This window comes from Cebus imitator, unplaced genomic scaffold (genome assembly GCF_001604975.1).
Source record: "Cebus imitator isolate Cc_AM_T3 unplaced genomic scaffold, Cebus_imitator-1.0 Scaffold0, whole genome shotgun sequence".
Lineage (NCBI taxonomy): Eukaryota > Metazoa > Chordata > Mammalia > Primates > Cebidae > Cebus > Cebus imitator.
The window spans coordinates 9,025,439-9,035,370 of record NW_016107315.1 but is presented as its reverse complement, the minus strand read 5'-3'; the positions used below and the strand labels follow the sequence as shown (position 1 = coordinate 9,035,370).

The following is a 9,932-nucleotide window of genomic DNA, read 5'->3' as shown; positions in this document are numbered from 1 at the left end:
ATTGGATGTCCAGTGAAGTAAATACCATGCACGTTAGTGCTACTAACACTAAAATTCTTCACGCAGGCCAAAGCAGGTGTGGTGAATGGTCAGTCATTGCTCAACTTTTGGCAAGGATCTGAAAACAAATAGAAACATCTTGATGTGTTTGTGCAAGAAGTCTATGCCGGCAGCAGCTGTAACAACTGCAGGTTTTCATCTTAAAAATCAATGTCCCTGACTTAGAGAAAATAAATTCGATTGATTTTTTTTTTTTATCACCAAAGACAAAGCCTTTATTATCTCAAAAGGACTTGTTATCCTGTTACTTGAGGGAAACGTAATTAAAAATACAACTTCATCCTGGATCTATTGGAATGATTTGATGCTAGATTTTTTTTTTAAGTATAAGGCACTTTTATTTTCATTATCAGAAGTGCCTGTGTTGAGGGTGTTTCTTAGACTCTTATTTGCAGAAATGTCACTGTGTTGTTTTTTAAGAGGAAGTGAGGAAGATTTCTGAAAGATGTGATTCTGGAAGGAAAAGGAAGGCATTTCCCAATTATCCTTTCCACAACTGTGCCTCGGTTACCTCATCTGTATGAGTCATCAGTGAATGAGCTGGCCACTAGGTGATCTTTAACGTTCCTTCTAATTTTTCACAGTTCTTTCTTTTTTGCCAGCTGAAATGAAGTGCACTTGATCAGCTAATGTCAAATTATACATTTATCTTAGTTTTTTTTTTTAATTTTAAAGGTGATGATATAAGCGTTGAAGAGGAAACATAGCTTTGTCTTCAATCCTCACGAATTCTTAGTTGGAATGGACCCTTGTAACAGAAGTCAAATTAATGAGAAAAAACAGTTTATTAACAAGTGCCTTTCATACATACACAGGAGCTACCCAGGAAATGAGTCATTCTCATAGTGGTGGCTTTGAATCCCAGCTTATATAGCATCTTCGACCAAGAACAGTAGATTTTTAGAGACGTGACAAGACACAGAGGATTTTGAATCTCTAGGGGCAGCAACTTGTGGGAAGGCAAGTGAGTGAAGGCTGGTCAGTAAAGCTTGTTCATGTAGATTCCTCTGGTGCCACCTTCAGGTCACTGAGGGTCTAACATTGTCTTCAGTGGGAGACCTTTGTGCTTCCTGGAAGAAGGGGGTGGGGGTGGGAAACCATTTGTCTGTAAATTTATGTCCGCTTTTAGGCAAATAGAGAAAGGGCAAAGATCTTTCCTGCACCTGCTTCGTCGTCTTCAGCTCAACAATCCTTACGCCAAAGAGGCTTATTTGGGATGGCAAATTCTGATTTCCCACATAAGGAAAGGCTTTGCCTCCACTGGGTCTCCCAAAGTATTTGCACTTACGTCAGTTTTGCATTTGAAATGGAAATGTTACCTCTGAATGTGGTAAGAGAGTGAAGTCAGGCCTTATTGCTTAGAATGAGTCACAAACCATCTTAAACATGTAGGAAATTATGAACTCATTTATAGTTTTTTTCTTCTTAAATCAGTTTCATTGAGCTATAATCTTCATACAATAAAATGTATCCATTTTTAGTATGCAATTGATCATATTTTTGTTGTTGTTGTTGTTCTGAGACAGCTTCTCACTCTGTTGTCCAGGCTGGAGTGCAATGGCGTGAACACAGCTCACTGTAGCCTCAACCTCCCTGGGCTCAGGTGATCCTCCTGTCTCAGCATCCAGAGTAGCTGGGGACCAGGGTCATGTGCAAACATGCTCCTCTAACTTTTGTATTTTTTCTAGAGACGGGGTTTCACCATGTTGTCCAGGCTGGCCTGGAGCTCCTGGGCTCAAGCAATCCACCTGCCTTGGCTTCCCAAAGCGCTGAGATTATAGGCATGAGCCACTGTGTCTGGCCCAGTTGCTGAGTTTTGACAAATGTTTACCTTCATCAAGATACAGAACGTTTCCATCACCCCAGAACCCTCATCAAGATACAGAACATTTATATCAACCCAGAAAGTTCCCTCATGTCCTTTTGTAGTTCATCCTCATCAGACTGGCTCTGCAGTCTAGATTCACCTTCCTTTACCGTATCATTTGTTGCCTCTCCTAGGGATAGGGAGGAGAACAAACCAAGGTCCCTGTGGTCATGGGCTTCCAAGCTAGTGCTGGCGGTGTAAGCACTTCAGCTAACTCATCTCCACGAGTGGAAAACGAGACTCTGGATAATGAGCCTCTGTTTGGACCTTTAGAGGATATCCCACGTGGGGGCTTCCTACTTGCCCCAAACTAAGGCCTCTGCAGCCTGTGTCTCTAATCCTTCCCTTAGAATAGATCACTCTCCCGCCAGGTGAGGAAGTTCCTGCTGGGCCTGGCTGCAGCTAAACGTTAAGGGGAGTCTTCCTCTGCTCTGCCTTTTTTTTTTTTTTTTCTGCTATAGCGTGGGATGCCAGCCCCGGAGCTTTCAGTGAATGAGAGTGAGCAATAGAGTTCTGAGTGCTTCAGATTCCTTTGTTCTCCTTCTCTAGACAGCAGTAGTTTGTTTTAGAAAGAACATCCAGTGCACACGAATTATTGATGGCCTGGCACAATGGCTCATGCCTGTAATCCTTGCACTTTGGGAGGCCAAGGCAGGCGGATTGTTTGAGGTCAGGAGTTTAAGACCAGCCTGAGCAATATGGCGAAACTCTGTCTCTACCAAAAAAAAAAAAAAAAAAAAAATTAGCCCAGCGTGACGGCATGCAGCTGTAGTCCCAGCTACTTGGGAGGCTGAGGTAGGAGGATTGCTTGAGCTTGGGAGGTTGAGGCTGCAGTGAGCTGAGATCCAGCACTGCACTGTAGGCTGGGTGACAGAGACCCTGTCTCAAAAAAATGAACAAACAAAAAATCACAAAGAATTATTTACTGATTTTTCTGAAGAACAATAGAAAATGTATACTTAGTGGGAAAAATAATGGTAGAATAAGATGGAAAATTGAATGCAAAACTGGTTGATGATGTCAAAATGATGAGACAAGTCTCAATCATTTTAGAAAGTTTATTTGCCAAAGTTAATGATGTGTTCATTACACAGCCTCAGGAAGTCCCGAGGACATGTGCCAAAGGTAGTCAGGGCACAGCTTGGTTTTACACATTTTAGGGAGACATGAACCATCAATCAATATATGTAAGAAGTACATTGGTTCCATCCAGAAAGGCGGGGACAACTGGAAGCAGGGAGGGGTCTTCCAGGTCACAGGTAAGTGAGAGACAAATGATTGCATTCTTTTAAGTTTCTGATAAGCCTTTCCAAAGGAGGCAATCAGAACATGCATCTATCTCAGAGAGCAGAGGGATGACTTTGAATAGAATGGAAGGCAGATTTGCCCTGAGCAGTTCCCAGCTTCAAGGGACCCAAGATGTTTTCCTTTCACTTTTCCTAGAGGGCAATAAAACCAGTTTCTTGTATTGGACATATGTCATGTGCATCTCTGACAAAATTTATTGGGAATTGTGTTAGGGTTCAACAGAGAAACAGAGCAATGAGATGTGTGTACACACACACACACACACACACACACACACACAGAGAGAGAGAGAGAGAGAGAGAGAGATTGATTGACTGATTGATTAAAAAGGATTGATTCACATGATTATGAAGGCGAAGAAGTCCAGACCTAGAAGAGCTGATGGCATAACTTCCAGACTGAATCTGAGTCTAAAGGCAGGACACCAATGTTCCAGCTCAGAGACAGGCAGAGAGAGAGAGAGAGAGAGAGAGAGAGAGAGAGAGAGAGAGAAAGAGAGAGAGAATTCTTCTTATTTAGACTTTTATTCTACTCAGACATTTAATGGATTGGATGAGGCCCACCCATGCTGGGAGCGCCATCTGCTTTACTCAGTCTATGGATTCAAGTATTAATCTTCTAGAAACACCCTTGCAGCCAGAAATAATGTCTAGTCAAATATCTGAGCACCCCATGGCTTAGTCAGGTTAACACATAAAATCAATCATCACAGCAACTTATCAAATTGTCTACAAATGAACATATGCTCTTAGAGTCTAGGTCCCAATCAGTTGTAAGCCAACCAAAAGTTTCATTTCCCCAGGGTGTTGACTGGCCCTGAGATGATCATTAGGACAGTGCTCAAGGAGACTCGGAGAGGACTTTTAGTCATCATTTTGTCTAACTTCCAAGTTCTAGATAAATTTTCTTGATACGATTGACCATACTCCTGCAAAATAATAGCCAAACCTTCTTAGACCAAAGGGACAGGTGGCTCCTTCATGGCTGGTTGAACTGTTGCAACAGATGGCACCACTGCTATGTAAGTTCTCTTTGTTCCCAGATTTCTCAGTAACCTGGAAAGGCGATGTTGGTGATATCGCAGAACTATCTGCCAAACTAGTATTTTGATGAATGAGTTATTTTTGCAGCTCCCTTTTTGGTGTCTTTCTGGAATAGAAAGGATTATTTATTCGGAATGTTTGGCTTTCCGAGAAGGGGCTCTCAGAGTAAAAACACTGATTCGTTTTCCTTTGGCAACTTTAAATTGTGCTTTTTGACCATTAGCGACTTTAATTGCAGAAAGACGTCTGAGCAAAAGAAAGGAAACAGGTGGGATCCTAGATCACAACAATCCCTACACCAAAGGCCTGGAAGAACACCTGCGCTAGCTCTGAAGGGCCTATGCTGCCGGGGGCGCTCAAATGCTGATCAAGAGATCAGCAGCCACCGAGGTTTCATGAATACACCTTGGAGTCACATGGGTGTAGTGGAAGGGCCCCCTTCCCTCTCACTGTGCAGCAGGAGGCTGGACTTCTCCTATCGGCCTGCTACTTTCTTGCTGTGTGGCCTTAGTGTCAGGATCACACATTCTTTGGATTTCCTTATAAAGGATCAAAAAAGAAAGAGAGAGAAAGAGAGAAAGTGAGAGAGAGAGGAGGAGGAAGATAATTAGTTCTGCTGTGCTTGCCTCACTGGGTGGTTATAAGGACAATTCAATTCAGAATTTATTAAGTTGTTGTGTGCCAAGCACAGTGATGAGTGGGGTAAAAGAATGCTTGTAAAAGTGCTTTGCAAATCAAAAGACAAGGTATAATTAGCGATCACGCTGTTGATCCCATTGAGATCCAAGACACATGAAACTAAGCCTACAGGCTGGCCTGAAGGGGGCTGCAACGACCAGGCGTGGGCATGGGGTGGGGTGGGGTAGGGGTGGAAGTCTTAGTAGAGGGGTAGGGGGGCAGTCTCTTGGGCAGAAGGTGGGGAAAAAGACTTAACCCAGGAATATAAAATAATCTTGCCACTGCCAGACTGCAAACAAGCTCAGGCAACGCTGTGGGTGGCAGGCAGCCAACTAATTAGAGTTTTGCGAAAAGAAAGGAATCAAGAATGAAATTGGCCCCTGCTGGTATCCTGAAAGCCAGTGAGCCAGCCCAGGGTCCACAGTGCAGACTGAACCCTCGTCTGCCGCAGTGGTTCTTTACTTTCTCCTGCAGAGTCACAGATGTGGATTTTGGCTAAAAATATTTTTCCCCCTCAAATTACACAGCAACCACAAAACAATTTTCTGAGTAGTCCCTCTCACATGCTGGGCTTCTCTCCCTGAACTCCAAGGAGGAGCTGGACCCCTCACAACCCCAGTCCCTAGGCTTAAAGTCTTGCATCTCCAGCCTGGATCCTGGAAGGGTCAGATAGGAAAGTCCTGGACAACGTGAAGAGGCTGGGAAAGGGCCTGAAATCATTTCACCAGCTGGTGCCAGGACTCCTCTTTCCAGACAGAGGGAGCCCAGCACCTCCTCTCCCAGGGCTGGTTATCAGCCCCTGAGGATGGGGGTATTAAGGTCTGAGTGTTGGGTAGAGGACGGGAGCTCCAGAATCACCCCCAGGTGGTGTGGAAGAGGCTTCCAGCAGGATTCGCAGTATTTTGTGAAAGGAAAATAAAAACTTGGGACCCCAATTCACTATGTCAGAGGCATTCGAACCAGAGCGACTCCATCTTGAATAGAGGCTGAGTAAAATGAGGCTGAGACCTGCTGGGCTGCATTCCCAGGAGGTTAGGCATTCTTAGTCACAGGATGAGACGGTAGGTTGGCACAAAGTACAGGCCACAAAGACCTTGCTGTAAAAGGATGTGGTAAAGAAAAGCCAGCCAAAACCTACCAAAACCAAGATGGTGACAAGAGTGACCTCTGTTCATCCTCACCCCTCATTATAAGCTAATCATAATGCATTCTCACGTAAAAGACACTCCCACCAGCACCACTGTCAGAGGCGCTGGAACCAGAGCAGGTCTGTCTTGAATAGGAGCTAGGTAAATTGAGGCCGAGACCTACTGGGCTGCAATTCCAGATGGTTAAGGGATTCTAAGTCACGGAATGGCATAGGAGATCAGCACAAGTCATAAAGACCTTGCTGATAAAACAGCTTACAGTAAAGGAGCCAACCAAAAACCACCAGAACCAAGATGGTGATGAGAATGACCTCTGGTCATCCTCACTGCTACACTCCCGCCAGTACCAGTTTACAAATGCCATGGCAATGTCAGGAAGTTACCATTTATACTCTAAAAAGGGGAGGCATAAATAATCCACCCCTGGTTTAGTATATCATCAGGAAATAACCATCAAAATGGGCAACCAGCAGCCCTCGAGGCTATTCTGTCTATGACGTCTCGCTCCGTCAGCCAGGTTGGAGTGCCATGGTGCCATCTTGGCTTACTGTAACCTCTGCTTGTTGGGTTCACACGATTCTCTTGGCTCAGGCTCGTGAGTAGCTGGGATTACAGGAGTGTGCCACCAAACCTGGCTAACTTTTCTATTTTTAGCAGAGACAATGTTGGTCAGGAGTCTCAAACTCCTGACCTCAAGTGATCGGCCCACCTTGGCCTCCCAGAGTCCTGGGATTACAGGCGTGAGCCACCAATGCCAGGCTGGAGTAGCCATTCTTTTTGATTCCTTTACCTTCTTAACAAACATGCTTTCACTTTATGGACTTGCCTTGAATTCTTTCTTGTGCGAGATCTAAGAACCCTCTCTTGGGGTCTGGCTCGAACCTCTTTCCTGTAACGCCGTGACAGTTTACAAATGCCATGGCAATATCAGGAAGTTACCTTGTGCGGTCTAAAAGGGGGAGGATCCCTCAGTTCTGGGAATTGCTGGTCCCTTTCCTCGAAAAGTCATGAATAATCCATCTTTTGTTTAGCATATGATCAAAAAATAACTAAGCATAAGCAGCTGAGCAGCCCATGCCGCTGCTCTGCCTATGGAGTAGCCATTCTTTTTTTTTTTTTTTTTTTGAGATGGAGTCTTACTCTGTCGCCCAGGCTGGAGTGCAGTGGCACGATCTTGGCTTACTGCCACCTTGCTTCATGGGTTCAAGCAATTCTCTGCCTCAGCCTCCTGAGTACCTGGGATTACAGGCACCCGCCACCATTCCCAGATAGTTTTCTTTTTTTTTTGTATTTTTAGTAGAGATAGGGCTTCACCATCTTGACCAGGCTGCTCTTGAACTCATGGCCTTGTGATCCACCAGCCTTGGCCTCCCAAAGTGCTGGGATTACAGATCTGAGCCACTGTGCCCAGCCAGAGTAGCCATTCTTTATTGGTTTACTTACTTTCTTTTTTTTTTTTTTTGAGACAGAGTCTCACTCTGTCTTTGAGGCTAGAGTGCGGTGGTACAATCTCGACTCACTGCAACCTCCGACTCCCAGGTTCAAGCGACTCTGCTGCCTCAATCTCCCAAGTAGCTGGGATTGCAGGTGCATACCACCAAGCCTGGCTAATTTCTTGTATGTTTAGTAGGGACAGGGTTTTTACCATGTTGCCTAGGCTGGTCTTAAATGCTCGGCGTACCTTGGCCTCCTCAAACCCTGTGATTTACAGGCATGAGCCACCATGCCTAGTCGAGTTTTAACAATTTTTTAAATGAGATTTTCATTTTCATCTTATTTTAAAATTGGAGATATGTCCTCAAGGTTCAAATTCAAAAGTTACAAAAGGGTATATTGTGAAAAGTTTTCCAGCCACACAGCATTCTTCCTTGAAGGCACACATTATTCATAGTTTCTATTTAACAAGTTTTTTGTTTTTTTTTTTCCAAAGTCGGATGTGGTGACTCATGTCTGTAATCCCAGGACTTTGGGAGGCCGAGGTGGGTGGATCATGAGGTCAAGAGATTGAGACTATCCTGGTCAACATGGTGAAACCCCATCTCTACTAAAAATACAAAAATTAGCTGGGTGTGGTGACACGCGCCTGTAGTCCCAGCTATTTGGGAGGCTGAGGCAGGAGAATCGCTTGAACCCAGGAGGCAGAGGTGGAAGTGAGCTGAGATCGTGCCACTGCACTCCAGCCTGGTGACAAAGTGAGGCTGCATCTCAAAAAAAAAATTTTTTTTTAATAAAAATAAATAAAAACCTTCCCAAATTCTTAGAAGCTGTTTAGAGATACTGACTTTGCTCTGATTTAACTCTACAGTGGAGAGGAAGTGCTGAGTTCCTTTAAAAAAGTGGTGCTGTGGCCGGGCATCATGGCTCACGCCTGTAATCCCAGCACTTTGGGAGGCGGAGGCAGGCAGATAACGAGGTCAGAAGTTTGAGATCAGCCTGACCAACATGGTGAAACCTGGTCTCTACTAAAAATACGAAAATTAGTTGGGCATGGTGGCGTTTGCCTGTAATCCCAGCTACTCAGGAGGCTGAGGCAGGAGAATCACTTGAACCGGGGAGGCAGAGGTTGTGGTGAGCTGAGATCGTGCCACTGCACTGCAGCCTGGGCAACAGAGCAAAACTCCATCAAAAAAAAAAAAAAAAATGTGGTGCTGTTCATCTAGCCTGATGTCATTGAGGAAGGTGTCCTTGGAGGAGGTGGGGGTGGAGCAGGGAGAAAATGTTACTGGGAAGGGGTCCCAACCCAGACCCTAAGAGAGGGTTCCTGGATCTTGTGCAAGAAAGAACTCGAGGCAAGTCCATCAAATAAAGTGAAAGCAAGTTTATTAAGAAGGTAAAAGGATGAAGAATGGCTACTCCACAGGCAGAGGAGCAGCATGGGCTGTTCGACGGAGTACACGTATAGTTAGTTCTTTTTTTTTTTTTTTTTTTTTTTTTTTTGAGATGGAGTTTCGCTCTTGTTACCCAGGCTGGAGTGCAATGGCGCGATCTTGGCTCACCGCAACCTCCGTCTCCTGGGTTCAGGCAATTCTCCTGCCTCAGCCTCCTGAGTAGCTGGGATTACAGGCACGCGCCACCATGCCCAGCTAATTTTTTGTAGTTTTAGTAGAGACGGGGTTTCACCATGTTGACCAGGATGGTCTCGATCTCTTGACCTCGTGATCCACCCGCCTCGGCCTCCCACAGTGCTGGGATTACAGGCTTGAGCCACCGCGCCCGGCAGTTAGTTCTTAATCATCTGCTAAACAAGGAGTGGATTATTCATGACTTTTCCAGGAAAGGGGCAGGCAACTCCCAGAACCGAGAGTTCCTCCCCTTTTTAGATCATATAGGGTAACTTCCTGATGTTGCCATGGCATTTGTAAACGGTCATGGTGCCAGTGGGAAAGTCTCTCAGCAGCTACTACATATGATTGAGTATAATGAGCAGTGAGGATGAGCAGAGGTCACTTTCATCGTCATCTTGGTTTTGGCTGGCTTCTTTACCACATCCTATTTTATCAACGGTCTTTGTGACCTGTATCTTATACCTACCTCCTATCTCATCCTGTGGCGAAGAATGCCTAACCTTTTGGGAATGCAGCCCAGTAGGTCTCAGCCTTATTTAACTTAGTCTGTATTCAAGATGGAGTCTCTCTGGTTCAAACGCGTCTGACAGAAAGACAGCACAGTTGTTACGGTTACTTCCAGCCACCATACTGGGAACACTGCACCCCTTCTCTCTCCTCAGATGCATGTCCAGCCCCAAGCCCAGTCATGTCTGGTCTGTCTGCCCTGACCAGGCAGGCCCAAATGCCCAGGGCTACTCTGCCCTTTCCTGTTCCCTGGCTG

At 45.2% G+C, this 9,932-nt stretch overlaps 1 long non-coding RNA gene across 1 annotated transcript; it reads right to left on the bottom strand.

Moving 5' to 3' along the window:
* Positions 1–821: 821 nt before the first annotated feature.
* Positions 822–3,665, bottom strand: LOC119470411. Its single transcript, XR_005199316.1, has 2 exons — positions 3,577–3,665; positions 822–1,130 (listed from the first exon to the last, which is right to left on the bottom strand). It is a non-coding gene; the product is annotated as an uncharacterized LOC119470411 (long non-coding RNA).
* Between the last annotated feature and the right edge of the window lie 6,267 nt (positions 3,666–9,932).